The following is a 5,803-nucleotide window of genomic DNA, read 5'->3' as shown; positions in this document are numbered from 1 at the left end:
ATTATCCTTAGGTTTGGTCTTCTCATGCATCCTGGATTTCCTAGATGTTTTGGGTTAGGAGCTTTTTGCTTTTTGCATTTTTCTTTGACTGTTGTGTCAATGTTTTCTATGGTGTCTTCTGCCCCTGAGATTCTCTCTTCTATCTCTTGCATTCTGTTGGTGATGCTTGCATCTATGACTCCTTATTTCTTTCCTAGGTTTTTTATCTCCAGGATTGTCACTTTTTCTGATTTCTTTATTGTTTCTATTTCCATTTTTAGATTCTGGATGGTTTTGCTCATTTCCTTCACCTGTTTTATTGTATTTTCCTGTAGTTCTTTAAGTGATTTTTGTGTTTCCTATTGAAGGGCTTCTAACTGTTTGCCTGTAGTCTCCTGTATTTTTTTGAGGGTGCTATGTATGTCTTTCTTATGTATCATCATCATGAGAAGTGTTTTTATCTGAATCTTGCTTTTCTGGTGTGATGGTGTGTCCAGGACTTGCTATGGTGGGAGTATTGGGTTCTGATGATGCCAAGTAACCTTGGTTTGTGTTGCTTATATTCTTATGATTGCCCTGCACCATCTGGTTATCGCTAGTGCTACATTCCCTTGCTAAATCTGAGTGGAGCCTGTCCTTCCTGTGATCCTGGTTGTGTCAGAACTCCTCAGAGTCAAGCTGTCTCTATGACCTGTGATTCTGTGATCCTGTGACCCTGGGCTTGTTAGAGCACCTAGGAGTGGAGCTTCCTCTGGATGTTGTGGGACTGGCTGGAGAGCTTGTGCCCAAGGTCTGCTCAGGGCACCAGCCCAGAGAGACTGGAAGGAACCTGAGTCACTGGGCTGGCAGAGTCCTGTGTGCCTAGTCCCGCTGGTCCCAGTTACTTCCAGTGTTGGGACAGATGTTGTTTCCTCCTCACCTCTGATCCTGGGTGTGTCAGAGCTCCTGGAAGTGGAGCTTCCTCTGGGTGTTGTGGGACTGGCTGCGGAGCTTGTGCCCAAGGTCTGCTCAGGGCACCAGTACCAGTAATGATTATTTTTAAAGTAGAATTCAAACTCAAGTGTTTTAGACTGACAATTCAGTGAGTGTTTAATAACATTTTTCTCAAAGTGGAAAAGATTGGTATGATTTCAGATAGTAAAGGTGATTTTATAGAAGGTACATTGAAATATATTTTAAGTTAATCTGGTAACTAAGAAAATAATAATTTATATCCCTAGAAATAAAGTTTTTCTCTTAATTATAGCTGCAAGAGAACAGGCATGGAGAACTCCCCTTTTTATTCCTCAGTATTAACACCTCAAAGATAGTGTAATTTATTCTTCTATTTCTTTTGGAAATTTACCACAATAAAGGTGGTAATTTAGCTTAATTGTGAAAATTAAGAGTTAGGAACTATGTAAGGAAAAGAGGTTGCTGAAATGGTTATCCATACTCTTTATATGAAGATATTTCCTGATAAATTGGTCTCATATTTTTTTCCACTTTGATTATAATACCTAAGATACAAGATGTCAAATTTTAGAAAAAAATGCCAATTGAAAATTAAAAATCCTTTGAGATTTAAATGATGGCTATTTGTGTGGTTCAATTTCAATAGAAACGGTAAGACTCTTTACAGACTAAGAGATTTATAAGCTTGAATAAAAAGAGTGAGTTAAGGGCACAGAGAAGAGTGGAAGATTGAGACCACTGGACCATTTTGCATCTTAGGTATTGATTAAAAGGATGACTTAGTTTTAGAAAGTCAATTAATTTATTTATTTACATCTCAAAAGATGCCCCCTCCCGATTCCCCCTCACAGAGTCACTCCCTTCTCCCTTTCTCCCCTTTGCCTCTGAGAGGGTTGGTCCCCTCTGGATGTCCCCTTACCCTGGTCAAGATGACTTGCTTTTGACAGCAAGCAGCTAGATATTAATATGGATATGTTTTGAATGAGAACTAGCAAAACACAAGCCTAATACTCCTAAGGGTCATGCCCCAATAATTCAGTGTCCTATTGATTTCTTCAAAAGGGATACAGTATTAGAAAATCAATCACTGTAGAGACAGTGAAGAACAAAAACCATCTACTGGACTTATCACCTTTGAATTCTGTTTTACCATTATGACTCTAAGTTTCTTCTAAAGGATAAAATACCTGCACACATAATATTTATTTAAATTCCTTAACTTTTTTTATAGTCCAGACTTTATCCCCCTCCAGGTCCACCCTCTGACTGTTCCACATCCCATACCTCCTCCCCCACCCCTGTCTCTCAGAGGATGCCCCCCACTTCCCCACTTCCTGGGGCCCCAAGTCTCTCAAGGGTTAGGTATATCTTCTCTGATTGAGTCCACACCTGGCAGTCCTCTGCTCTATATGTGTTGGGGGGCCTCATGCCAGCTGATGTATGCTGCCTGGTTGGTGGCTTAGATCTCAGGGGTCCAGGTTAATTGAGACTGCTGGTCTTCCTATGGAGTCACCCTCCTCCTCAGCTTCCAGCTTTTTCCTAATTCAACCACAGGGGTCAGCAGCTTCTGTCCATTGAATGAGCATAAATATCTACATCTGAGTCTTTCAGCAGTACACCATAGCATCAATAATAGTGACAGGCCTTGGGGCCTCCCCCTGAGATGGATCCCAAGTTGGGCCTGTCACTGGACCTCCTTATCCTTAGACTTTTCTCCATGTTTGTCTCTGCAGTTCTTTCAGACAGGAAGAATTCTGGGTCAGAGTTTTTGACTGTGGGATGGCAACTCCATCCCTCTCCTTGATGCCCTAATCTTTTTCCTGGAGGTGGACTCCACAAGTTCCCTCTCCCCACTTATAGGGCATTTCATTTAAGGTCCCTCCCTTTGATTTTTAAAAAACGATTTATTTATTTTTATTTATATGAGTACACTGCAGCTGTCTTCAGACACACAGCAGAAGAGGGTGTCAGATCCCGCTATAGATGGTTGTGAGCCACCATGTGGTTGCTTGAAATTGAACTCAGGACCTCTGGAAGAGCAGTCAGTGCTCCCAACTGCTGGGCCAACTTTCCGGCCCCCACCCTTTGATTTTAATGACAATGAATTATACTGCTTTAGGAAATCTGCCGGAGTTATCTTTTTTCAGACTCACAAATAACAACTTAGTGTATTTAAAATGACAATTACATTCCTAAATCTGCAATTTGGGCAAGGCTCAGTGGTTGTTGCTTAATCCTACCCTGTTCTGTGACGTCTGAGTGCTTGAGAGCTGTGGTTTAGAATTTCTTGGAGGTGTGTGCATTTAGCAATATGATTGCTGCCTAAGACGTGAGTCAAGCCTTTCAACTGACTCACTTATCCCATGTGTGACTTGTTCCTGTGTTGTAGCTTTAAAATACTATGAGTGAAATTCAAGGATGAGGAATGAGGGAGGGGAGAGGCCAAGAGGGAGAGAATCAGGGAGAGAAGGCAAAGGGAGGAGGGATCTATAAAGATGCAGGGGGTGGGGGAGGAAGGAAGAATGCGAATGAATGAATGAGTGAATGAATAAGTGAACATGAACAAACACAAGTGATCAATCACAAACTGACCTCAGTAGCATGTGATGTTGCCAAGGTGCATTGGAACTATGCTTTAAGACTTCAGAATTATATGACTTCACTTATTTTCACCCAAATATGCCTATGTTTTATATATGTATCATATATGTAAAATATGCTATGTTTTAGAGTATAATTTTAGATCCTATATTACGCTTGATATGTGCTCTTGCATCCCTACATTCTATGATTTTTCTCACTGCTTCTTTGCTTTTCATAGCCTTGGCATAGACGAAGACTATTGGTCAGTCATTTTGTAACATATCTCTACATTTGGGCTTGTCTGGATTTTTTTAAGTTTATGTATTTATTTTACATTCTAATTGCGGCTCCCCTTCCTTCTCTCCTCTCAGTCCCTATCCCTCACATCACTTCCCTAAGCCCCACTCACTTCCTTCTCAGAGATGATGAGGTTTCCGATGGATATCAAGAAGCCTTGGCATACCAAGTTGCAGTATGTGACTTTTACTGGTTCCATACCCCCTATTGCTATGAGTCTTAGCTAGGGTCTCCCTCTAGGACTTAGAAGTTTCCCTTGTCCCAGTTTTCTAGTTCATTCCAGGGATGGCCATCTCCCAATCCCACTCTGCTCCTTCTTATGATCAGACTGAGGTTAGGTACTCTTGGTTTTATGTTCTTTCAGTGCACAGAGTCATGATGTAGATATTTATTATTGCTTATAAACGTATTGAGCATTTGGCCAATCTGCGGAATTGTGTCTACTTGTAATTGCTTAATTTTTTATTTTGACTTATTGTGTCTTGATAGATAACCTAGACTGGTCTTGAATTCATGATTCTTTTGTTTTCACCTCTTGAGTACTAGGATTACAGGTAGGCATGTTCCATTCCAAACCTGGCTCTATCAGCATTTTTATTCTGTGCTAAACAGTCAGCCTTGAAAACGAGCATATAAGTGAAATTATATGGAATGAACACATTACATCTGGGAATACATATGTATATATTTATGCAATACATGAATGCCATAATAATTGATTTAAAGAGAGGCTGTGAGTTCAAAGGAGTGTGGGGGAGGGCAATATGTGAAGGTTTGGAGAGAGGAAAGGGAAGGAAGGAAAGTTGTAGTTGTATTATAATCTCAAAATTTTTAAAAATATTTTTATTATTTTTAATTATGTATAGGTATGTGTTTGCATGTAAGTATTTATACATGGGTGCAGGTTCCTGCAGAAACCAGAGGCATCAGACTTTCTAGAGCTGGAGTTGCAGACAGCTGTGAGCCATCAGATAAGGGTGCTAGGAACTAAACTTAGATCCTTTGAAAAAGCAGTGTTTGTACTTTACCACTGAACCTTCTTGCCAGCTCCTCTATTAGCACTTTTGACCATAAATGTACTATAGTCATTCTTTGGTGTCTATGGAGGATTGCTTCCAGGCTGTTTACGAATACCAAAATCCCATGGATGCTCAAGTCTCTCTATCTCTTTCTGTTTCTGTCTGTCTGTCTGTCTGTCTGTCTGTCTGTCTGTTTGTCTGTCTGTTTGTCTGTCTGTCTGTCTGTCTGTCTGTTTGTCTGTCTGTCTGTCTGTCTCTCTCTCTCTCTCTCTCTCTCACACACACACACACACACACACATACACACTGATGCTCAATGGTTTAAAAATGGATGTTAAAGCTGTGAAGATGCTTTGGGTATTGACAAATGTTTGTTTGAGCTGCCATGTTAATCTAGCCACAAAACAAAATAACAACAACAAAAGCACTGACAAAGCATTATGAGAAAAAGAACCACCAAAGATGCTATTGAGTTCATTTTGTGTTGGCCATCTACTGCTGAGCATAGGGCCTGGCCTTAAAAATCCTTTTGTATTCTCAGTGAAACTCCATTGGAAAAAATAATTTTTCATTTGTGAGTTGTTATAAATTTGAGTCCATATCAATGTAGCACCACAGGGTTTATTCTAGTCTGTCCCTTTTATTCAATTTTTTTCTAATGCTGGGTTCTGAAAATGCTATACCACTGAGCTATAACCTAAACTCTCCTTTTAATTTTTATTTTGAGAGAGGGTCTCACTAAGTGGACTAGACTGGCCTTAAACTTGTGATTTTCTACTGTAGCCTCTGAGTAGCTAGGATTATAAGTTTATACGACTAAGATCAAGTTCCTTTTCTACTTAATACCACAAAGAGATCGATTTTTTTCTGGTTTATTAGGCATTGTACCAAGGGTCTTGTGCATACTGGGTAAGCTCTATTAGGTAGTATACCTAGCTCCCTAAATCTTTGTAATTTGTTTTTCTGACAGT

Source organism: Mastomys coucha, chromosome X, assembly GCF_008632895.1.
Source record: "Mastomys coucha isolate ucsf_1 chromosome X, UCSF_Mcou_1, whole genome shotgun sequence".
Taxonomy (NCBI): domain Eukaryota; kingdom Metazoa; phylum Chordata; class Mammalia; order Rodentia; family Muridae; genus Mastomys; species Mastomys coucha.
Note: the sequence above shows the minus strand (reverse complement) of the source record.